This window comes from Lissotriton vulgaris, chromosome 10 (genome assembly GCF_964263255.1).
Source record: "Lissotriton vulgaris chromosome 10, aLisVul1.2, whole genome shotgun sequence".
NCBI lineage: Eukaryota > Metazoa > Chordata > Amphibia > Caudata > Salamandridae > Lissotriton > Lissotriton vulgaris.
The window spans coordinates 631,757,556-631,783,762 of record NC_141698.1 but is presented as its reverse complement, the minus strand read 5'-3'; the positions used below and the strand labels follow the sequence as shown (position 1 = coordinate 631,783,762).

General features: G+C 46.4%; 1 protein-coding gene across 2 annotated transcripts in view; it reads left to right on the top strand.

Annotated features, from left to right (window-relative positions):
- KMT2C (lysine methyltransferase 2C) overlaps positions 1-26,207 on the top strand; it is a 1,555,522-nt gene that overhangs the window by 131,849 nt on the left and 1,397,466 nt on the right. The window lies entirely within an intron of this gene.

Sequence of the window (26,207 nt, the reverse complement as noted above, 5' to 3'; positions counted from 1 at the left end):
CTCTAATCTACCTTATTCTGAGCTACCCCAACCTACTCCACTCTACCCCATATACCCTACTTAGCCCCAATTTACCCCAATTAAATCTACCCCACACCAGCCTAATCTATCCAACGCCTCCACTCCAATATATCCCACTCCAACTTACCCAGTCCACCCCACTCCATTCTACCCCCACTTCACTCTATGCCATTCTACCCCACCCCACTCTACCCGACTCCACTCTGCCCTAGTCTACCCCATTCCACTCTACTCCACCAATCTTTAGCCATGCTCAATATCTGCCACACCAGTTTATCTAAAACACATTGGTAATGCCAACAGTTTTTGCAAAGGTGAGACCTAGTGGCTTTGCCAATGCTTATTTCTATTGATTGTGGTTAATAGAAATGTTTTTCTTGCTTTCTACAAAACAGCGTGGCTAAGCTAAACACTTTGTTTGTTCATCGGATGACCTAGTAGTACTGTCAAGGTTCGAAACACCATCAACCTATCCCTACAGTTACAACACAAAGCTTATATAATCAGAGCAATTTTGGTAGCCACTGCATTCCAACCTGTGCTTACACAATCTGTCGTAGAGAGGTCTGTTGAGCTTTTTTATATATATACTCACCGTTCATTGGCTGTTATCTACATCGTGTGATCACAATTTTTAGCACTTAGGACTATTAACAGTAGGATGAATATTCAATGTTGCCAAATATGTAATAACGATTTCAGAAGTTGCAAAAGTATGCTTAGAGTTTAATATATGTATCTGCTAGAGACATCTAGCCTCAGATTCCTTTTCTTAGAGTCCTCCCAAGGCACCAGACTGGATCTGAAATTTCCCCAACAGTACCTCTGTGCGTCAGCAGAGGGAGTTGAGCAAGTCCGTAGTGACATTGTCTCCCAGATGTGACATCAACGGAGTCCATACCAGCCCTCCGGCAACGGAATGTTGTCCGTTCCTTCTTTTCCACGCTAACATGCGGATCCGCATTGCAGTTCCTCTAGATGTTTTCACCCTACTAGACATTTCTCATCAAAGGAGCAGAGTGCCTTTCTTTGATGTCCTCAGTGTTACGGCTTTGGATGAGAAACCAATGGAATCAACAGTCTCCGACTCCTTCTGCTGGTTTTTGTTTTTTGAAGACAATAGCTGTGGAAGTACTATTGAAGGTGTGGTGTGTCTGCCTCCAATTCATGACACAGTCCCACCCATATGCCCTGTGGCTGGTTATGTGCCTTGTCTGACACCAGTGCTTTGAATCTTCGCCTGCCTCCTGTCACCTTCTGGTTTGGCTACGGAGGCAAGTTCTGAATTGGGGGACATTCTCCATTTAGTTTCGATTGCCCTAGATTTACACCTTACTTCAGTGAATCGTTAACTGACCCCTTATTTAGTGTTCTACTCCCTGTCCAGCCTAATATTGAGCCTTAACTTCCTTATAGTGACTGTCTTTTCAATATCCTTTTGGATGCTTGTTCTGAACCTGAAACACGGCGTTGCCGATGCCACTAAACTGGTACAAGGCTCAAGCCACAGGAACGAAGAGGAGTTCTCCACACTCCCTAAGACAGTGCCAATATGAAGATGAGAAAACTATCATACAAGGAAACTGACCCAATGAGATGTAAGGATTTGAGATACCAAGAAGTAACCACCTCTCAATCCCCAGCCGATTCCTACAGAGTCACAGTAGAACAGAAAACAGGAAGACTGGAACCTACAGGGAGAAGAAAACAAACAGCTATGAAAAACTACCCCTTCCTTTGGTGACAACACTACAAACATAGAATTCAGCTAGTGCCTGTTTCACAGAAACAAAGAAATCACATACCGTGTGGACCTCTCATGATGCCTTGTAGGGGATCAAACTGCTGTATTCAAGTGTGTGTAAATGCCTCTTTACAAGCATCAACAGAGGAGGTTGATTTCCAGTAAGAAACACAATTAAGAACTGGGGAAGAGGGGGAGGAGCCATGATGGCGATCGCAGCGGCTGCTTAGGCTCCCGGCTCCGGGTGCCCTCTCCCAGCACGCAGACATCCTGATACCCATCCTGACCTGACGCCGCAGATTCGTGGAGATGAAGTGCAGGGGACACCGGCGATATGCTCCGGTGATCCCGACCTGCGGTAGAAATGCAGAACTCTCCCCTCGGCCTCTCCGGCCTTTGGAGGACTGAGTCCGGGGTCCCGAGTGCGCAGGGAGGCCGGCCACCATCGGGACCATCTCCGCCGTGAGCGGGTGGAAGGAGTAATCGGTCTTAATTGAGACTCCGCACGGTCGCCTCATAGGGCATTCGTCCAGCCCGCATCGAGGGATGACATTGTGAGCCGCGCGGCGCCGCGGCTTTGGGGACAGCTGTGATCGCCCTGCCCTTGTTTGTTGTCGAGTGCGGCCATTGTTTCGATTCCCTACCGGGACTTGTGGACAGCCTACATTGAGATACGGGACCCTGTTATCTACAGCAGGGGCTCCGACCTGCACCGCCAGTTGTGTAGCCCACTGTCCCTGGCACTGACTGTTCCGGGCCATATCGGGCCGTTCCACGCTATTATTTCATTGACCCATACCGGATCATCACGGGGCTGAACAGCGCCAGGTCATCTATGCCGGGGGAAGGTGCTCTACATCAGGTACCCCCGCCTGGGAGGGAAGGTGTTGTGGATTGTGATGTTGCCCCGCACGCATCTGGAAAGGAGCCCGACTTGAACGATCTCATTGGCGGCGCCTGGGCTTTGGAGAAGAGGGTGGACGCCATTTCCTCCTCCTTGGGACAAAGATAATTGCGCTGCCTGCGGTGGCATGATGCTGGAGTTGCACCTTCCCCAGCAAGGAGTGTCCCGTCTCCTCCCGAGATACCGACTGACCCGAGTAGTGGTGCGGACGACTCTACTTGGCCGTGTCCTGCTCCCCGGAGGAACGACTACCACCGGGCAGCTCCACAGAAACCCCGGCCGTTGCGATTGGCACGGACCGTAGCAGTGCTTCTTTCCTCGATACTTTGTAGCCCACACTTTGGCCGCAGGAGCTGTGAAGTGACACCAACGATATGGCTCGAGCCTAGCAGGACAGTGACGGTTGGTTCTCGATTGTTTGAAACTAAATGGGGGTTGGAGCGACTTCGTTTTGCCATAAGACCGGGCTTTACTGTATGTTATCAAATACTGCTTTCCCAGCTTACGCACAAAGAGGGGCCGGATAGACGGGGACAGGGTTGAACACTGTTTGCTGAACCAGGACTGATATCTGATGGCTGGCTGGCAGAACTGTGTTTGTTACGGGGCTTACGCTGGTGACCGGGACTCCTACGATTTGTCTGTATACTACTATGTGTATATCTTCCACGAATGGGCTCTGCTTTTTGTACAATCATGGCGTACTGGGGGGGGGGGGCGGGGACCGGGGGACACACAGAATGGCCCTCCTCCGCATTCTTTCCTTGCTGGCCTTCGGGCTGGGCGGGGGGGATTTTCCTACCTTTGGGAGGGGTTTCTTTATTTTTGGGGCGACAGGCACGCTGCTAGGGTTTAGGCTGTAGCCATCTGCAGGGGTGCAGGGTGGGGGGTTGGGGGGGGGGTTCTTGTCCGGGGGTGTTTTCATTTCTACGGCCTTTTTGTTCCTTCCTCTCTCTTTCTCTCTCTTGAGTAACACTTTGGGATACTTTAGCCTAAAGGGTTTCTTCTCCCTTTCCTGTAACTATATTTCGGGTATTCTTTATGGGGCGACAGGCATGCTGCTATGGGGGGGTAAGCCATAGCCTCTGCAGGGGTGCAGGGTGGCGGGTAGGGGGAGGGGTCCTTCGCTTTTTTGTTTTCTTGTCCCCTTTTTTAGTTTCTATGGGTCCTTTTTTTCCTCTTCTTTTTCGTCCTCTTATTACTTCTCTTTCTCTTGGGTCATTATGGAGGTTAAGTATTACGCCTTTTGTCCTATCTGTGTTTTGGTATATCGGTATTTTCTTAAGGTGGTCTTGCATTCATGGGGTGGGCGATGACTGGTGCGAACTGTGATTGCTTATTCCTTCATTCCGATATGTGTACTGTAGCACCGACAAGTCGACAACGGTTACTAGCTCTGCTGACATCCTGATGTGTGCATTGCCCACCCTATGCCCTTAGCTTGATTGTATGCCATATGATCCTTCTCATTATATAATTTAAAATGAACCTTCACTGATTCTTTACCTCGGTGGGTGCGTCCAGCTGAAGTGCTTTTTGTATTGTATGCAATATGATGTGAGGTGGAATACTGAGGTCATTCTTGAGGGCCGTAATTGCTACAAACAGATTTCGAGGCCGGCCAGGTTGGTTGTAGGCCCGTAATTGTATTTACATGCTACATAACAAACGTTTAATAAAAAAAAAAAAAAAAAAGAACTGGGGAAGGGCAGCTAAGTGTGTGTGGTTAGTCATAAAGGAAAGAAAACCAAAGGAAATACTGTTGTCGCCCTAATCCTGGAGCTCAGGGCACTCAAACGCGCACAAATATGCACAAATTGGTTAAATGCGCACCATGCGTGTGTATTGCTACAATGTAACGAGAGGAGTTTAGTCAGGGATCGGGTACAAACGCGGCCGCGTCTGTCAGGAAAATAGAACGCGTCCGCAAGTCAGTTTCGTCAATGTTAGTGCAATGACGAGCAAGGCAGCGAGTAATTCAGTGCGAGCCTCCGGGAAGACACAAGGAGGCTGAGCAAGGTCAAGAGAAAGGGATGGGGGCACTTGAGATTAAACCATCCGCGAAGTGTAACCAAAGCGGCCGCAAGTCAGATTCTTCTGAAATCAGCTGTTCGGCGATCAGCAAGGCAGAACAAGAAGCATCTCAACTGTCCGTTAACAAACGCTCGAGCTGGCCCGGGAGGATTCCTCCTGTCTGCTTAGACATGCCTCTGCTAAAATATTTTGTGATTCAGGCTGCCTTAGCCAAATAGACTATTGATTTTCTTCTCCCTGTCCCTTTGGAAAGGGAGGCCAGGAAATGTGACGCTTGTGGTGTTGTAAATGAATCTAGGATCGGGTAATTTTCTTGATTCATGCCCTTATATAGGTATAAATTACCCGATCCTTATATAGGCATAGAAATCATTACCATATTTAGACTGAGCCTATGCAGCCCAAATACGGCATGGCTACTTCCACAAAGTTCCGAGAATCAACAACAATTTCTTAGAGAAACCCGCCTTCAGCAGCTAGGGACATCCCCATGCCTGAATACTAATTTATCTAGGAAATCATGGAGTTTTCGAAGAACTGAGTCTTCAATGACGTTATTAAGTCCAATCATACGTCAATCTCTGCACCTTCAAAGTATAAATATGCCTACATTTAACCAGACAAACGCACGGTAGTTTAGAGCAGATCGACTATCTACTTGCCCGACCCTCCAGCAGACTCGCTGAGAGACTGTCTTTTCTCCAGCCGAGAAATCCAGCTCCAGTGTTTCCAGGCTACCCTTGCGGGTTGCTGGGAAATAGAGTCCTGAGGAGAGATACAAGACCTCCTTCATTCTAAACTAAGGTACGGAGCTGATTAGACCATTAGAGAATTCTTGTAATAGATTCTTGGCAAAGAATACTAAACTTAAGCTACACCTCACTTACCTCTTCCCTCGTACTAGACTTAGGTTAGGTACACCGGGGTAGGCGTATTTGAGAAGCACCATTTGAGTACTTTTAGTCATTATTTTATCACTGTATGGATTTTATGTTTTAAGGCAATTTATGGCTTAGAAACCATATCCTGCTTTTACAGTACTACTTCATAATACTTTTCGTATTATATACCTTGTACTTTAAAACCAGTATTACAATTGTAGCAGTACATTTCTTATGCTTGAGAAAGAAGACTGTTCAATAAATACTTTTTATTGAAAACGCCCGTCTCTCTATTTTCTCAGCACCTCTGGTGAAACGAAGCATGCACGATTGACTGAGTAAAATAGTTAACTATTGTTTCTGCGACTCTAGAGATTGATTTCTTATTCTTGGGAAACAAAGTTGTCATGTTTATGCGTATGTAAGAAACTAATCCCTTCTTGTGAATCCGAGAACGTTTCTAGTGACCTCTGAGCTAGCTGGCACTCACTATTAAGTCTAATATATACGACTGAGACCTCAGTCCTATGTCTAAACAATAGTATGTTATTCCAATGCGCATAGCCTATTGGGAATATATGAACTACACTACATGGCGCCCAACGTTTGGTAAGGCAATAACTTAAAGCTAGATACTAGAGTAACTCAGTCATGCTTTTCACACAGACCCCTTTTTCCCGTAAAATTCTCCAAGAGGCGTCTGGAGTGGGTAAAAGGATATAATATCCACCATAACTGAGTAGGACGAAAAATCCTATGTATTAGTTTGTTTTTTTTCAACGTTGAAGGATACAGTGTTCCAAAATATTGTGCACCTAATCTTTGTTTCCTAGAAACTTTGCTCTGAAAAAACTTCCAGTCGGCAAAAATGTCGGATAGTGAAGAGGAAAGGTGTTGAACTGCAGCAGCAGCTCGACCAGTCGTAGAAGACACAGGTCTTCAATAAAACAAGGATGATGCTATAATCATCCCGGCAAATGTAAGAAGAACTTTAACTTACAAACTCATAAACAATGGGGTATTATCGAGAGGTGGTAAAGTAATCTTTGTTATAGAGGCACATGAATATCGGCAGACAGAGGTATTCTATTCACGGATTCAGTTCCCTGCAGCAGATGCAAAAACACACGAGTTCCACTACTACAAAGTAGAGGAACCTCCAGCAGAATGCGTTCCTTTTGAGGACGTTGAAATTCCACTAACTTACCAAGAGCATCAGCTCTAGTTTGAAGGTGCCCTACAGCATCAAAATCACATTTCCAGGCTCGGTCCACTAGGTAGACCAGGAGACACATGGCCGGTACTAGCCAGCTACACACCACATCCTGACATTAACGAAATGACAGGTCCAGAACTGTTAGCTCAGCTGAAACAGTTAATTAAAATACACAGACAATTGGTTCAATATGTCATGCAGACTTTAAGCTGTAAGTATTCCACAGCACACCCCTCACCAGGGGAACACAAATAAAATCACACCACAGACAATACAATCAGTCATTGGTAAATTGCCTGCAAAGAGGGAACAAATTTTGTTCTGGTTAGCTCTGAGCATTACTCAAATAGAGGCAGTATTCCCTGATAGTACACCTCATGAGAAACACAGAATTCTGAAAATCTGTTTACCAATGGGGATCATAGCACATGTGGAGGACTGTGACACTTGGGGTACAGTCTTTGCTTCAATCTACACAAAAACACATGGTGTACCGTCCATGGCGGTAATACCAGACGTTCTGAGACAGATTCAAAATGAATCCGGACCAGAACCTGCCTTAAATTTTGGTATGAAATTACTAAAAGATTTTAAACAGGTCTCGGCTGTACTATTAGCCAACATGAAAGGTGAAGTAGCATCCGTGGCAATCCGCCAAAAATGAAAAGAAACAGATATAACAGACCAGCCATATGAGCTTGCTAGAATTATTGAAAAATCTTATGAAGAGCTAGGAAGAAATAGTTTGGGTGGGAAACCAGTAAAACCCGAATTAACAGAAAATCCTGAAAGTTTTTATTAAAAATAACCTTACTACTCCTAAAATGAAGTGGGAAAATACTAAACAGATACTTCCTGAAGAGAAATGTTCTCAGTCCAGAGGAAGATCTCCCCAACGGGGAGGTAGGTCTCCACAACGGGAGCCCTCTGAAAAAAGATATAACCTTAGAAATAGGGACAATCTGAGAAAACCTGATAGATATCAAGATACTGATACACGTTCCTCTCGTACCTTTCAGACTTCCTCACAGAAATCTGAAAGAAGAGGACGATCAGAACAGAAAGAGGAACGCGTGAAGTCCAAAGAAGAACAGCACGTTTCAAAAAATAAGAAAATTCAATTCACCAAGAAGAAGGTAACAAGCATAAAAATCAGACATGCCGAGGATCTTGAGGACAGACCATGCTAGACAGCGCAGCAGAAGTCACCATAGTTCGCAAGATCTTGAAGCATCATCTGGAGACAGTGGACTTGAATGAATACATTCAAGTTGAAACTGCAGACACCAGGGTTAGTGTACCCCACAAGTTATATGAAATAACACTCCGGATAGAGGGGGACATAACTAGAAAAATAAGAGTACTCTTTTGGGAGAAGCTCTCTAAGGGCTATGACATTCTTCTAGTTGAACAAGACTGGCCACCTGAATTTGTCAGGGTGTGCCCACATGGCGAAGAGATAATTATGCCAGCCTTCTCAAATCACATTCCAATTCATACATATGCTAGGAAATGGGCAGTAGCTTAAGCTCCATCATTACACAAAAATCATGCAGGATGGGATGAGGATTCTCCTCACCATAAAATCCAGTTAAAAAATCAGCCCACTGCACAAAGGCAGTATCCAGTTAAGCAAGAAGCTAAAAAACAGGTCAGGGAGATTTTAAATCAACTTGAATACCAAGGGGTGATTGAAACATGCACCTCATCAATGAACAATCCTTTGTTTCCTGTCTCCAAACCAGACCATTCATATCATCTAGTTTGGATTACAGACATCTAAACTCCTGTTGCAAAACATTTGCAGTACAAAATGCACACAGCGCAGCATTGATGAATAACATTGTGCAGAAAAAATATAAAACCACATTAGATATCTTAAATGGGTTTTTCTGTCAAAACATTGCACCTGAAAGCAGGCATTTGACCGCTTTCTCAATTATGGGGACACAGCGACAATTTTGCCATCTCCCCCAAGGATTCAAGAATAGTCCAGGGTTATTTCCAGCCAGGGTAACAGAGTTACTACAAATGTATGATGATGAGGCATTATCTTATGTTGATGACATCTATTTTACAGACGACGATTTGGACTTGCACTTGAAAAGAGTGAACACCATAATACTTGGGTTCGCTTCTGAAGGGTACAAATTCAATTTTAAGTAATCACAAATTGCCCACCACAGTGTCCTATTCTTAGGATATGAACTTTCAAGTGAAGGCAAAAGCCTGGCAGCAAACTTTCTAGAGAAATGTGCACTGTCCAGCCTCCAAAGACGCTGAAAATGTAGTCAATTCTAGGTTTCCTGAATTTTTGAAGAACTTATGTTCTAAACTACGCAGAAAGGGTTAAACCTCTCTGCGAAATAATCAAACCAGATTTGAAACCAACTAATTGTACTCGAAACTATACAGAAATTTTGCGTTCAGTGCAATCAGACATGTTAGCAAAAACACGGTTAGAGACACGCAACAATTTGCGCAATCTTGTGATCCGAATCATCCCAGGGAGATGCGGATTCACGTACCTGACCTTTAATGAAGGTGAAAATGTACCAATAGCATACAAATCACACTTGTACACACAAGCTGAAATAAAATTCACTTCTACAGAAAAAACTCTGACAGTGGTTCAAACTGCAGTAGCAAAAGAGAGAGCTCTCGCACAGTTTAAACGCATAATGATAGTTACACCTGTACCTGCTTTAGAAGCAGTGACGAAAGCGAGCATTCCGAATGCTAATGCTTTACATCCAAGATGGATACAATGGGATAACTCTCTTGCTGCAACAAACGTAGAATACGTCTTTGACCCCTATTTGAAGACACAAGAATTCCTACAATACGAACACGAATGTCCTCTGCCGACCGAGATTCTGCCTCTAGAACATTACGGATGTATAATCTATACAGATGGATCAGCACAGCCCGCAATTGGGGGTAAACAAGCCTATAGTGCTGCGTGCGTGATTGTTAAAGGTCGCTGGCACGAAGGTAAATTTAGACCTATGGTGACTAAAGCTCAATCACTCGGAGACTGTACAGCTCAGCGAGCTGAACTACAGGCTTTCAAGATGGCGCTTGAAAATACCGATCGCGAATTCCCCACACTAATAGTGTGCGATTCATATTACTGCGCCCAGTCTTACAACGAACACCTGCAAAACTGGGTTCAAAATGGTTTCAAAGATGCGAAAGGGGGCACAATTAAGCTCAAAATGCTTTGGGAACAAATAGTTCTGTTAAAGAAAGAACTTCAAAAGGCTCACGTGATTCACACACTGAGTCATCAGCGTGATGGCGTTCACGTTGCAGGGAATTCATTGGCTGATGAGGCCGCGAAAGCAGCTGTACAAACGGCTTCCGTAGCTACAATCATTCGCTCAAAAAGAGTAATAGGCGGTGAAATGTTACTAGCGGTAAAAGCCTCAATGGAAGACAACTATGCAGCGTTACCTCTAAACTATCCACTCACGTATACATACATAATTGATGCAAACTCCGTTCCTTATGCTCGAATCCCTGGAGTGGGGGACAGAGTAATTCCAAACAGGAAGCGGAGAGCTGCTTTGGTTCAAGACGCACATATGGGAGAGGGTCTGACACATCAGGGGATCTTAAAGTCTCTAATAGAATTAGAAGAGATGTACTGGTGGCCAGGAATGAGCGTCCAAGTTTACGAATTTGGAACAAACTTTGATACCTGTTAGATACCACAACTTTGAGGAACAGCAGATACCTGACTACGGTGTAGCCAGCCGAGTTCAGACACCATTGTTAGACAGCATTAGACTATCTATAAGCAGACGCCACCATGGACAGATGCGGTCCCACAACTACTAGGACAATATTCATTTGGATGTGGCCCCAGTGCTCGGCTGACGCCAGAACTGTTATAAAGGATTTGCGAGTCTTTATCGGCACATACGCAATCGGCACTCTACATTCTGACCAGGGTCTTGCGTTTGGCTCTCGAACTTACAAAGATTGCGGTATTCTAGTCCCTTCCATCCTGAGGTTAATGCGGTAGTGAAAAGAAAAAACCGTGACATAAAGCAATCCATAACAGCTAAGGTATTGGGTTCGGTGATGGGTGGGTCAAACCTCTATTAAGTGTCCAATGTAGTCTTAACAATCTGGCAAGAAATTCTCTGGGTGGAATCACTCTATATGAATTACTATTTGGTACTAAAATGATAATCTAAGACCTCAATTGTCAAACTTCAGTGGTCGAACAAAAACCCTATGAGGTCATAGATCGTTTGGCTGTTTTACAGGACTTAAATGAAACAAGAAGTCGTCTGAGTAACACGATACATAAGCCAACGACCACTGAAGAAAAACCACCTGTCCCGGCAAGACTTTTCTGGATTCCAAAGATTGGGGATCTAGTCAGGGAAAAGATTGCGGTAAAGAAGGAATTTGGGCCTTCTTACAGAAAAGCAGTACCTGTCTTGGCAATCCAAGGAACAGGATCAGTGGTACTAACGCCCCTTGCTGGTAAAAGGGAGAACAGAGTTGTGTCCATCGACCTGGTCAAACCACATCATGTGACCAATAATAAGTAGTAGGCCCAGTGGACTCCCAAGATGTAGCAGAAGACCCAATCTTGCCTATATCCAAGAGGTTCAAACTGAAAGACTTATCACCTTTGATAAACCTGCAGTAAGAAAAGAAGGACTATGTAACAAAGCCATGGAACTTGTGCCTCTTGAGACCCAAATATCAGTTCGTCAAGAAACGCCTGTCTACAATGATGTAGCCTCTGACTATACCAATATGAAAAAGGAAGAAGCAGCTCCAAAGATTAATAACAATCCTGTTGCAATTCCAACAATTGACAGAACTGCCTCTGGCTATTTCATCAACTTTGATACATTTTCTGAGGATCCCAGTGAACCTGAAAATAAGCCAGCAAATGGAACTTTCAAAGAAAAAATAACAGAACTCTTTCATCAACTTGAAAAAACATATCTGGTTTCACCATGGATTGAATTTTGGATTGTGTTAGGTGTCCTTTTCCTCCTGCTCTGGCTCATTCTGGTTTTAAGCTTGAGAAAATGATAGATGGAAAATACAGTAAAATGGAAACAGCAAGTAAGAACATCAACTTGCTCCTGAAACCTCCCAAATCATCTCATCGTGAACGAAGAGACCTGTCATCAGTGAACATCACAACGGTTCCTATACCTGGTGGTATAGCATGGGACAGAACTGATTATGACATGTATGGCCCGGTGGAACTGCTGAAGATTCCACACCAGTTCAAGGTTTCTTTGAGTGACTTTGTATCACCCAGCACATTTTCTGATGATTGGGACTTTGAAACTGTTAATAACATGATGACCGACTTAGAAATGTCAGCTAAATTTACAGAACATGAATACTTAGAAGGTTCATCAGATTATGAACAAATGTATTGTTTTAATCACTATGGTCACCATTATTTGCATAAATTTGCAAGCCCTAGGAATGTTTTTGCTTATAATCAATGGGAACATTGTCCAACACTGCCAAAAGGTAGCTCAAAAACATTTTATGAAAAGTTTCCGTACTTCTCAGGGTTTAATGTTACAAATCCAGAAATGTTTTATTTAAAAAATATGAATAAGACCGGAATGAAAACAATGTTGACCAATACTAAACAAATTTATTCTGCAAACTTTTATGCTCAGCTGTCTACATTAGGTTTTGAATTTTGGAAAGACAACATTGATACAAAAACTGTCTGGGGCACAAAAGACTGGCAGGTGCAAGGTTTAGAAGCCCTGTTCAGAGCTTGCATTATACCAGAACAAATAATGCTTTTAAATTATACTGTTCAACAAACTTCTTGTCTTGGCCTGGCTAAGATAAAAGATTTAAATAAACCGTCTATACCTAAACCCACATCTGACAGTAATGATACTACAAAAGAGGGGATAGGCGTACTCTATATTTTGAAACAAAACAGAACTAATCGTGATTGGAATAAATGGTTAATCTGGTCCACAGATACGAATAACTTTCAAAATAGATTCCTGAACAAAACACAAGGGTTCAAAGTGAATAAGCCAGATCCAAGATACTCCCAGAGGCAACATCCAGGGGTAGTAACTACTTACAGTGTAGGAAAGTTATGCCTTGAATAGCTACAGAAATCTACACTTCCAGAGATCAAACAACACTTATCTTTACTTAAAGAAGGCAATGATTTGCGAGATTTCTTAATGGGGCCTCGCAAACCACGTCAAAAACGTTTCATATACGTTGGTATATACGCTGCGTACAACGAAGCTTGGAAAATAACCCAAATGGAAACTGCAGAAAGAATACGAGAAATTGATCGTATTAATTTAGAGAAAACTCTCTCTGTAGCGGACAATGGGTTAATGACTCTGTCCTCCAGAATATATTCTTTGGACGGCATTGTATCATCTGCAATTGACATAATAGAGCAGGACTTGCTAATGTTACAACATGGCCAGTCTCAATTACGTTCTATAATGCAGCTAGGCTGGACGTTACAAAATCTTCGTTCAGGCTACGTGCCATGGCATCTAATCAGCACAACGTCATTGTTTGCTGTATTTAACCTTACAGATAAACAAATGTGTTTGGCACAAAGAGGAGCAGACTATACCATGCTGAGCATAAAAATACTGGAAAGATTACCATTGACAGTTTCTGAGAAGCCTGTCATTGAATGGATAATACATGGCACCATTACGATACCAGTGACGATTTTCCAATTTCAGTATTGTCTACAGCACATAACAGCGGGCCTGTATGAAAGGTTGGGTAAAGAATACATTAAGTCGACCTGGACTTTACCTTACACACACAAATGTTGGAGTGGGGGAAAAGCGGTATTCCTTAGTGGTAAAAATTGTAACAACTCACTAAGTGGTACACTTTTGTACCAAGGTATAAATTTACACGGAGCCTGCGATGGTTCTGCAAATAACCTCTCTTGCCACCTGCACGGTACACCCTCCACAGTGATAGAACCAATTTTCAGGCAGCAATCCAATGGCAGCTACGTTATGCTCAATGACCACAGCTGTTGTGGCATGTTGCCAGGAAAAACGTATCTAGTTAGTGTGTCATCCAGGATCACTTGTTGTATGCAAGTATTGTATCCAAAGAGCAAGACAGACAGGGAGACGGCGTTATGGTCTTCACTGAATATCTCTTCTATACAAATTGATACTTTAAGCAGAATGAAAGTCATTCCTTTGCAAAAAACTGTGCCACTGACCTCGTCTAAAGAAACGTATGATCTGCAAGTTGACAAGGACTTCTGCAGAGATGCATACATTATTATAAACGAACTGCCCAGTACATGTCGCAGAAATGTGAAGTCCGATCTTAAACATGTTTGATATCGGTGGCATCGCACATGTATTTAAGACGATTTTTTCGGGACTGTTAAGACCTTTTTTAGCAGTCCTCTGCATTTTTTCCAAATTTCGTGCACTCTGTATTCGGCGGCCTGCCTCTCATCTTGGGACTCGTAGCAGGAATTCTATTTTTATTCCCTCTGCTCCAATATGGCAAGTCCGGTCACCAGCGATACGCAGACTACCATGGAACAATGCCTCCTTGCCATGAGGTATCGTGAGAGAATTACACAGATTCTTGGCTTGGCTCGTTTAAGAGATCTGAACACAACTTGGTTTCTATTGTTCGGACCAATCTGGCAAGATTGCATCTTACCTGTTCTGCGATGCCTGCTTTGCGGAGAAGAATGCATGTTTGACATTTGTCTTACACTTCCATCAGTCCTGCCATCGGATGTAGACGCTTTGCTAGGTCCGGTAACGACTCCTGCATCGTGTTGCCCCCAACGGCTGCCAATTCTGATGACTGCATTCATTGAGGTCTCACCGGCAAGTCTAACTGAGGGTGAGATACGTGACACTACAGGCACACAGGTACCACCTACTGAGGACATTGCTAATGCGTCAAAAGCCAACGGCGATGATCCTCATCTGTGCACATTTGACCTGCTAACTGAAGTGGCCCCACTTTCGCCTACTATGGTAGACAGTTTCTTTGCCAGCCTAGACGATCTGATGTTTTCTCCTGACACTGAGAATAACTTTTGATTCATGCACACAGCGTTCCCTGAACTCTGAGATTCGGCCTTTGTTTTTTCAAAACAAACTAGGTAACAATTTGAACTTTTTCAAAATAGAACTTATGGCACAGAGTAATCTGCTTAAAGTAGAACTATTCTTAGAGAACAAGATTTCTTTTGAAAACTTCCTAGTGACAATATTTGTCCTAATCATCATCACAAAACGTTTTAAATATTATATTATGGGATAGTCTTGGTTTCTTTTCTATAAACTTAAGAGACATTTCATGAATGTAATTTTTGTATTATGCTAGAATGTATGCTCTCATAATATGCTTCATATCAGTTTAAAACTTGTTTTTCCATACTTTTTATACTAGTTTCATGTACACAAGCCTTTTCAAATGCAATTTGTATTTTGTGTTTTGGGTGGGATTGTAAACACTAGCTTTTGAAATTTTCAGTGCTTATACGTTTAGTTTTATTGAACTTAAAATCGTGGAGTGGGTGTTGTAAAGGAATCTAGGACCCTAGTGTAATTTTCCACATTCATGCCCTTATATAGGTATAAATTACCCTATCCTTATATAGGCATATAGGCATAGAATCATTACCATATTTAGACTGAGCCCATGCAGCCCAAATACGGCATGGCTACTTCCACAAAGTTCCGAGAATCAACAACAATTTCTTAGAGAAACCCGCCTTCAGCAGCTAGGGGCATCCCCTTGCCTGAATACTAATTTATCTAGGAAATCATGGAGTTTTTCGAAGAACTGAGTCTTCAATGACGGTATTGTCCAATCATACGTCAAACTCTGCACCTTCAAAGTATAAATATGCCTACATTTGCCCAGACAAACGCACAGTGGTTTGGAGCAGATCGACTATCTACTTGCCCGACGCTTGCAGCAGCAAGTGCCAAAGGAAGCCGACCCTCCAGCAGACGCACTGAGAGACTGTCTTTTCTCCAGCCGAGAAATCCAGCTCCAGTGTTTCCAGGCTACCCTTGCGGGTTGCTGGGAAATCGAGTCCTGAGAGAGAGATACAAGGCCTCCTTCATTCTAAACCAAAGTACGGAGATGATTAGACCCTTAGAGAATTCCTGGACTAGATTCTTGGCAAAGAATACTAAAATTGAGCTACACCTCACTTACTTCTTCCCTCGAACTAGACTTAGGTTAGGTACACCGAGGTAGGCATATTTTAGAATCAAACATTTTTATTATGCGGCTAGAGTATCGTATAACACAGCCCAGCTGCCTACATCAACACGCCGGCAGGGCGGATGCACAGTAAAATAGAACACAGCTACTGGGTCTACATCCCGGAGGCCGACCCTGCTTATGCGAGGAAGCACCACCATCTCACCGGAAGCATAGAAACCACTTTTAGAGGATAAAAAAAAAGTACGCTCCCCCTGTTTCAACTCCTCTCCCCCGGTACAACTAGGAAGCAGTCAGGTACGCGGGAAGGCCCCGGCAGGTTCCAAGGGAATAAGTTGTAGTATCTGCAGATACTTTGGACATGTCACTTCCCGCAGTTCTTTAGATAACAATTGCATGAACGGCGCTCAAAGGGTAGCATATGTAGAGCCCTTCCCATCAATACTCAAGGAAAGGCGCTCCATAGCAAGTGTGTACATAATCGCTGAAACCAGTCCCTCACATCAGGTATTGCCGGAGAACCCCATTGTGCTAAGAGGACTTGCCTCGCTGCCAATAGAGCCAATGCTATTTGTTTGCCTCTAAGGGAGCGCAAGGGAAAACATTTGGTAGGCATATTTTGTAAGCACCAGTTGAGTACTTTTAGTCATTAATTTATCACTGTATGTATTTTAGGTTTTAAGGCAATTTATGGCTTAGAAACCATATCATGCTTTTACAGTACTACTTTATAATACTTTTCGTATTCTATACCTTGTGCTTTGTAACCAGTATCTGAAAGAGACACGTTAGTGATAGATTCCTTACCGTAGAATATCCCCAGGCGTCAGACTGGATCCGGAAACTTTTGCGTAGCAATACCCCTGCGCGTCGGTAGACGTCGTCCGCGGCTCCGCGTCCGTCGTCAGCGTCGTTAGCGCCGGAATGACATCGCCGGAGTACTTAGACGGCATCCTCGCACGCTGACTTCAGTTCTTCTTTTTTCCGCGCCAGCTAGCGCAGATCCGGAGAAGCTCTACCCCGTAGTCACTTTTTGACTAAACTTTTTTCAGTTTTTCTCGAGTCGCTTGACTCCTACAGTGCCGGTAGGGATGCTCGAGTTCAAACCCTGCTCCATGTACAGCTGACCCATCGCCGGTGTCTTCAGTGTCTAGGCCTCGACCACGACAACCGCACCTGCTCCGACTGCCGGGCCCTGAGGTCTAAGGCTAGGCGGTCCCGCAAGCGGCTTGAGCTCCGGCAGCGCCATTCAAGGTCCCGGTCCCACAGGAGGTTGAGGGACCGGTCGCAGGGTCGGACCCCTCATAGTTCCGAGAGTCGGCATCGGGCTTCGGGATCAAGGTCCTCAGGTAAGAGGCATGAGAGTTCGGAAAGGTGTCACCGTTCTTCCGACCCACCCCGTTGCAACCTGCCCCATACATTCCAGTCCCTGGGCACGATGCGACGCCAGAGATCGAGCGGTTCCTCATGGCCATGAGGTCTCTCCCTGCTCCGCCAGGCTCCGTGGCGCCTTCGGGCCCAGCGGTCGGGTGCTTCGGCTCCGACGCTGTTGAGCACATCGGCCCTGGTGGCGCTGGCGACTTAGGTCCCCGGCGCTGCAGGCCCTCACTGGATCCGGTTCCGGATTCGGGTCACCGCTGGTCGACCTCACAACCTCACCGCTCTGGCCCCAAGGGTGTCACCCCCGGCGCCGCCTACGGGCGACGCCGTCCCCAATCCTGCCCTCGATTCAGTTCCGACGCCAGAGCGGCACCTCTGGGCGCCGCTCTCGACGTCGTATGGAGACTTTTACTTCCACGAACCGGCCCCATCCTTTGAGCCTGAATTTCAGGTGATGGGTGACGAGGGAGATTGGGAGGGGTCTGTGGACCCTCTGGCACAGGAGTGCCAGTCTCAACAGGACTGGACGGGTGAGCTTGGGGATGCCAGTGGACTGGACACTTCGCCAGGCACTGGTTTTGTCTCCCCTCCAACCGTGACTATGGAGGAGAGGGCTGCTACAGTGTAATGTTGACGCGGGCAGCCAAGGCATTGGGCCTAGAGCTCCCCGTCGCGGCCATGAGGACTAACCTCCTCACTGAAGTCCTTAATCCGCAGGCAAGCTCGGCTGAGCCTCTGCTGCCATTTAATGAGGCCTTGTGTGACGTTCTTTTGGGCACATGGTCCAAGCCCGCTGCAGGTCAGCCTGTAGATAGGAACGTGGCCAGACGCTACCGCCCGGCTCCGGGCGACCCTTGCTTCTTGTCCACCCACCCCAACCCCTAGAGCCTGGTTAGCCAGGCCTCTACTTCCCAGACCGCATTGCCAACGGCTCCACCCAATCGGGAATCCAAGAGGTACGAGCAATTCGGTAAGAAGGTGTTCTCGTCCCTGAGTTTGGGACTGCGGTCAGTCAATACTGCATGCCTCTTGGGCCGCTACACCCACACTCTGTGGGACACGGTCGCAGATGTGCTGCCACAATGTCCGGAGGAGGCCCGGACTAAACTCGCCCTAGCCCTTGCGGAGGGTCGAGATGCAGCACGCTATTCCATCCGGTGTGGGCTGGATACCACGGACTCACTAGGCAGAGCAATGGCAACGACTGTGGCGGTTTGACGCCACGCCTGGTTGAGGACCGCCAACTTTTCGGCTGAACTCCAGGCCACCCTTCTGGATATGCTGTTTGATGGCCATCGCCTCTTTGGCGACAAGGCAGACCACGCGCTTGAGCGTTTTAGGACTCCATGGCAACGGCCAAGTCCTTGTGCCTCTCGACCCCACGCCAGCAAACGGATGCCTTTCGCTCCTTTCGTGGCCAAGGACGGGGTGCTCCCACTCCTGCTGCCAGGCACGCACCGCAGACTAGTACACAGCCCGATGGCAGCCGTGGAAACCGCCGTGGCAGCGGTCGGGGACAACGGCGAGGCCAGTCCACACCTTCCCCTGCAGCCGCCGCCTCAAAACCCTCCTAGTCCGTACTTTCAGGCCCATGTGACACCAGTGGGGGGCAGGGTTTGCCATCACCACTTCCACTGGCGCACTGTCACATCTGACATGTGGGTGCTTCAAATCGTCCGAAGGGGCTACTCCCTCCCCTTCGAGGTGACCCCTCCAGCCATGCCACCGCAATACCACTGCGTGTCGGGGGATCACTTGCAACTTCTGCAAGAGGAGGTTACGGCCCTCTTGGCCATGGGGGCCATCGAGCTCGTTCCCTGGGCCCGAAGAAGTGTGTGGTTGTTACTCCCACTACTTTCTGGTACCCAAGAAGGGCAAGGGGGGCCTGCGCCCTATCTTGACCTACGGAACATCAACGGCTTCCTCCGGAAGGAGAAGTTCAAAATGCGGACATTGGCTCAGGTCTTAGCTGCCCTGGACCCAGGAGACTGGATGGTAGCGTTGGACTTGCAGGACGCTTATTTCCACATCCCCGTCCTGCTGGCCCACCGGCGCTACCTGCGGTTCACGGTAGGCCGCAAGCACTTTCAGTTTACCCTGCTCCCCTAAGACCTTACCAGCCCCCCACGGGTGTTCATGAAAGTGATGGCGGTGGTCGCAGCTCATCTGCGTAGGTTAGGGGTTTCACCCTTCCCCTAATTCGACGACTGGTTGTTGAAGGCGGGCTCGCCCCAGACAGTCGTCAGCCACCTCCAGACAACGGCGGACCGCCTGCACCAGTTGGGGTTTTCCATCAATGTGCCGAAGTCACACATGTGCCCCTCTCAGAAGCTCCTCTTCATCAGAGCGGTCCTCGACTCGGCGCAGTTTTGGGTTTATTCTCTCGAACAGCGGGTCCGGGATATTCAGGCTCTGATTCCAATCTTTCAGCCTTTGTCCCGGGTCTCGGTCAGGTTGACGCTGCAGCTTCTGGGGCTGATGGCCTCCTGCATCCTTCTGGTGCATCACGCCAGGTGGCGGATGCAGGCTCTGCAGTGGGACCTGAAGTTTCAGTGGGCCCAGCCTCAGGGCAACCTGTCCGACCATGTCATGATCTCGGAGGGCACTGCGAGACCCCCAACCGGAGCACGTAGTTGTGACGGACGCGTCCCTCCAGGGCTGGGTAGGCCACATGGGAAAGGTGGAGATCAGAGGCCTCTGGTCTCCGGCGGAGTCTCTGCTCCATATCAACCTTCTGGAGCTGCGGGCGATTCGTCTAGCACTGAAGGCATCCTCCCCTCTGTCCGGGGAAGTGTAGTGCAGGTGTTCATGGACAACACCACCACCATGTGGTACTGCAACAAACAGGGCGGGGTGAGGTCATGGACCCTCTGCCAGGAGGCTCTGCGCCTCTGCGCCTCTGGCAGTGGCTGGAACATCAGGGGGTGACCCTGGTGGTTCAACGCTTGGCAGGTTCTCTGAACGCCAGGGCGGACGAGCTCAGCCGAAGGTGCATGATGGATCACGAATGGCGTCTGAACTCGGACGTGGTGCAAGGCCTCTTTCTGCAGTGGGGAGAGCTTTGGTTAGATCTATTCGCCACCGAAGAGAACGCACAATGTCATCAGTTCTGCGCTTTGGAATTTCCAAGGCGGCACTCGCTCGGGGACGCATTTTGGCACGAGTGGAGCTGCGGTCTGTTGTACGCCTTTCCGCCTATACCACTTCTGCCAAGAGTGCTGAAGAAAATCAAGCGCGACCGGGCCCAAGTCATCCTTGTGGCTCTGGACTGGGCGCGAAGGTACTGGTATCCCGAGCTACTCAGTATGTCAGTCGATCCCCCGATTCTTCTGCCTCTTCAGGAGGACCTTCTGTCGCAGCAGCAGGGGCCGGTCCTCGACCCGAACCTGGCCAGTCTCAACCTTCATGCTTGGAGATTGAGCGGCGACAGTTGAGGCCATTTGACTTGCCTTCTGAAGTCTGTACTGTGATTCTGGCAGCCAGGCGTCCCTCCACAAAGTCGGTATATGCCTGCAGGTGGAACAGATTTATGGCATGGGGCACAGCAAAGGCTGTGGATCCTCTCAATGCCCCTCTTTCTGAGGTTCTCCTCTTCCTTCTTTCTCTTGCCCAGCAGGGTTCTGCTCTGGGCACTATCAAGGGCTACCTTTCTGCCCTTTCCACCTTCTTGAGGCTACCTGATCAGCCTTCTTTGTTCAAGCTCCCGAACCTGATTCTTGAAGGGCATCACTCATATGTTCCCTCCTGTTCCTTCGTGATGCCCCAGTGGGACTTGAACCTGGTTCTAACTTACCTGATGTGCGCTCCCTTTGAGCCGCTTCATAACTGTCCTCTCCGTCTAATTGCGCCTAAGACTGCTTTCCTGGTTGCCATAACCTCTGCCAGGAGAGTGTGAGCGAGCTCCAGGCTCTTTCCTCTAAACCTCCTTTCCTTTCTGTCCATCCGGACAAGGTTGTGTTGCAGACAAAACCCTCTTTCCTGCCCAAGGTAGTCAAGGTCTTCCACATCGGGCAGTCCATCACCTTGCCCACCTTCTTTCCGCCTCCGCATCCCTCGATAGAGGAAGAGAGGCTCCACCGTCTGGACCCAAAACGTGCCCTCTCTTACTATCTGGATCGCACACGCCAGTTCCGGGTGGATGACTAACTCTTTGTTAGTTACGCGGGTGCTAAGAAAGGACGGGCGGTTCACAAGCGGACCATCTCTTGGTGGATCGTGTTGTGCATCCAGGCGTGTTACTCTTTGGCTAAAAAGGAACCTCCTGTTAGGCTGAGGACCCACTCCACTCGGGCCACGGCGACTACTACTGCACTGGGCCGAGGAGTCCCCTTGCAGGACATTTGTCAGGCAGCTACGTGGGCCCTGCTGCACACGTTCGCAAGACACTACTGCATGGTCAGCCAAGACCGGAGGGATGGCTTCTTTGGCCGTTCCGTCCTCCAGGACTTTCTGGTGTGATTATTGTTTCGCAGACCCACCACCGGGGTTGGTATTGCTCGGGTATCTATTCTAAGGTAAGGAATCTATAACTAACGTGTCTCTTTCAGATGCACAAGTTACTACTTGTGTAACGATATATCTGTAAGAGACATTAGTTAGTGATAGATTCCTTACCGACCCACCCATCCTCCCCGTTCTGCGAACCGATATCTAGGGTTAAGGTCATCCCCTTTCAGGGCCCTAGTTTCATGGCACCAGTGTTGGTTCTATCATGGCTCTGCGTATCTGGTGCGAAAAAGCTGTGTATAAGAACTGACGTCAGCGTGCGAGGGCGTCTAAGTACTCCGGTGACGTCATTCCGGCGCTAACGACGCCGACGACTGACGTGGAGCCGCGGACGACGCCTACCGACGCGCAGGGGTATTGCTACGCAAAAGTTTTCGTATCCAGACTGACGCCTGGGGATATTCTAAGGTAAGGAATCTATCACTAAATAATGTCTCTTACAGATATATTGTTACACAGGTAGTAACTTGTGCATTAAGATTGTAGCAGTGCATTTCTTATTCTTGAGAAAGAAGACTGTTCAATAAATACTTTTTATTGAAAATGTCCGTCTCTCTATTTTCTCAGCACCTCTGGTGAAATGAAGCATGCACGATTGACTGAGTAAAATAGTTATCTATTGTTTCTGCGACTCTAGAGATTGATTTCTTATTCTTGGGAAACAAAGTTGTCATGTTTATGCGGTTGTCAGAAACAAATCCCTTCTTGTGAATTCGAGAAAGTTTCTAGTGGCCTCTGAGCTAGCTGGCACTCACTATTAAGTCAAATATATACGATAGAGACCTAGTCGAACTCAGTCCTACGTCTAAATTATAGTATGTTATTCCAATGCGCAGAGCCTATTGGGAATATAGGAACTACACTACAGTGGTAGGCATATCTTCTCTTCTTCTAGCACTGGTCAGTGCTCTCTGAACACTTCTTGTGTGCTTGCCCGCTTCTCCCACGCCTTGTGGGACTCTGTGGAGCGCCTGTTGCCTACCCTTTCCGAATGAAGGCCGGGATTGCTCTTGTTCCCTTGGTACAAGATGGGCAGCAAGCTGCCACTCTTGGCATCCGCTGTGGGATGGATACTACTGATTCTGTTGGTCAGGCACGTCGATGCGCATGGTCAGAGGCTGTGCAAACTGGTTTAACTGACATGCCTTTTGATTGTACCTCTCTCTTTGGCACGCACACCAACTCTGCTATGTGCCAGCTCAAGGGTAGTCATGGTGGAATGTAGTCTTAACTCAGGTATTGTACTACAGCTTTCAGAGACCGTTGTGTCCCCTTTTTTGAATCTTTCCCTCCTTCCTAAATAGAGTTCCTCTCTTCTGTCCTGGGATACACCCGGCGTGGTGTTCCTGCTTTGTGCAGGTACTTTTTGTCTCATTTATGTTCTTGGTGACAGATTTAGTTTCCAGCCACCTGGAACTTATCTTGTTTGCGGACTCCTAGGAGTATGTCTTTCACTTCTTCTACCTCTTGAATTTTCCTACCCGAGTACTTGCTCTGTGACAGATATTATGTTTATGTTGTACTGTTGCACTCTTGCCTTGTTCCCCATTTTTGTGGGCCTTATTTGTATGCCTCGGAGGCATTTTAGTGTGCTACTTATAACTTTGTATCCCATATAGGGACTTTGCCATCCTCTTTCCCCTGCACGTATGTCCATACAGGCTATGCTGGTGCCATAGGTAGGCAACCTCTGAGTTCCTATTGGTTTGGACCTGGGTTTCATAACTCCATCCTTGTTGTGCTGCTGTGACTGTTTGTCTCCAGCAGTCTAGTACGCGTGTGTTTGCTTTCTACATAGCTACCATCATAATTGTAGTATGATTGTGTGTGCTGTTCTTTTCGGTCCCCTTGTTTGTTTGGGTCCTTAACTAATATCCTTCTTTCACCAGTGACTGTTTTTTTCCTTTCCTCCTTCCACTCCCGCCTACATTGCTCCCTCCTTCCTTGGTGGGGAAGTTTCATTACTTTTTCTTTAGGTCTATCCTATCTTTTCTCATGTTTCCATGAAGCATTGGTCAGGTTTTTTTACCTGTTTCTCCAGCTTCCATAAGTTTGACAATGTGTGATTGTCATAATCCACTATCTTTTGCCCTTCATTTCCGCTAGCTCTTCATTTCACCCTGTCGGTCATCTTCTTAATTTTTGTCTTTCGTGGTGGACTTTCCACAAGGTGTTATTCTTTGCTCCTCTTGTAGCCACCTGCTGTCATCCTTCCTCAGTCGGTGGCGTTAATTCTTGAATGGTAAACCTTGTTTTTCTGTAGTGGGCACTCCCTTCCACTTCCTACTCTTAGGCATCATTGTGTTGATTGTCTTTGTTTCCACCTCAGTTACTATCTTAACTTTTTCTTTACAACGATGGGATGTATTATTTCTGTCCTCCCTTGGTTACCTCTCTTCTTGGAGTACCCTTCGTTCCTTCACTTCTCGTCCTTCTGTTCACTGGCAGAGGACATAGGGTAACTTCGGTGGAGTGGATATACTTTCGCTGACCCTGTACGACTTGTGTGTCTACAGGAATATCTCTGTTTTTTTCTGTGCAGGTTTATCCTTTAATACATTTCTCTGGGATGTGTATGTCTCTTCACGTATATACCTATCTCTTGCATGGATCTCTTGGAGAGATCTTTTACTTCTATATCTGTGTGTTGTGCACATATGCTCGTCAGACCTTCTTACGTTGTACATCCCTTCTTGGTGACCAAGTTCAGCCTTCTTGGTTGCACTTGTTTTTTCCTTCCTTCTCTTTAGTGAGCGTCTCCGTTACATTATTTCGGAAGATGCCACATATACCTTCAAGAGTTTCAATGTAAGAGCGGTTTCTTGTACCATTCGTGTTGTTCCCTAGCGATGCTTTCCGGCATTCATTGTTGGTCTATTTTCTGGAACTCTGTTTCTCAGGATAGTTTCCTTGACGATCTGTGGGGTGCTTATTCTCTGTTGTATGTGTTGCTGCAGCTGAGCACGCTATGTATGCTCCTTACATTTGTTTTTGGCCTGGACTCTTTTGACTTGTTCTTGGTCCCTTTTCATTCCACGATCTTTATTGCACTACCTTTTGGTCTGCCTCTTTTCCTGTTTCTATACTGTGTTGTTACTGTCTTATAGGTTTCGCTTCCATATGGACTCCCATGGTCCTTCTTTAAGTTAAGTTCTCTCTGTAAGCATCTTGCTTCTATCATGTTCTGATAGTCTATTACTTTCTGTTTTTGAGCCTTCTTCTCCTATTTGGGGATCTTAGGTGCGGTCCTTTCGCAGTCTCTCCTCTGAGGATGGTATTGCATGGATATTGATTCTAAGATAAGAAATCTTTGGCTAGAGATCCCTATCAGATGGACAAGTTACTCACCTTCAGTAATACCTTATCTGGTAGAGACAGGATCTAGCCGCAGGTTCCTTATCGACCCACCCATCCTCCCTGTGAACTAAGGCCCTGTTGGCTCCAGGAGACCCTCTTTTCATTCAACTTACGTTCCTTCATTCGGTACGTTTTGATATGTATTTTTCCCTTTTTGGCACACTGTCTCCTGATACTGTTTTTATCTACATGGCTCCGCATTGTTAGCGTGGAAATTGTCACAAAATAAAACCGCGTTGGGCATGGGCTTATACGGACATCACATCTGGGAGACAACGTCAATACAGAGTTGCACGATATCCTCTGCCGATGCTTGGAGGTACTCCTGGCAAAATTTCCGGATTCAGTCTGGCGCCTGGGGAGGGATCATTTTAAGATAAGGGCTCTGCTTATAGATCCTGTCTCTACCAGATAAGGCATTATCGAAGGTAAGTAACTTGTGTGTCCTTTCATACATTTATTGGTGATTAGATTATGTAACAATTGTCTGACCTAGGTCCTGTTATAAGTGAAACTCCTGTTTTATACACATCTTCTGTGATAGGACAGCAAATGAATAGCCGATGCGCTTCTCATTCCTCCAGCCCTGACAGTGCAATCATGCCCATTAGCCATGCTCCCATCTACTTTTAAGGTCACTGCCACCCTTGTACTACACTTCAGCCTGCAACAGCAAGTTTCATTTGCCCTCCCAGCATGTGAAATGTGCCTCGCATCCCATCTTCCAGAATTGCCTCCGATGAGAACAGAATGGGTGTGATTTAAATGTTACTTCGAAAGTGTTTTAATGATTTTATATTTGTTCTTCTCAGAAAATTGTGTTCAAGTCCTCCATAATGATATAAGATCAATTCGTAATTAGTTGTTTTTCATCTATTTCCATCACTAGAAAGTTCATTTTATATGCAAACTAAGGAACATTTAATCTTTTCTTTC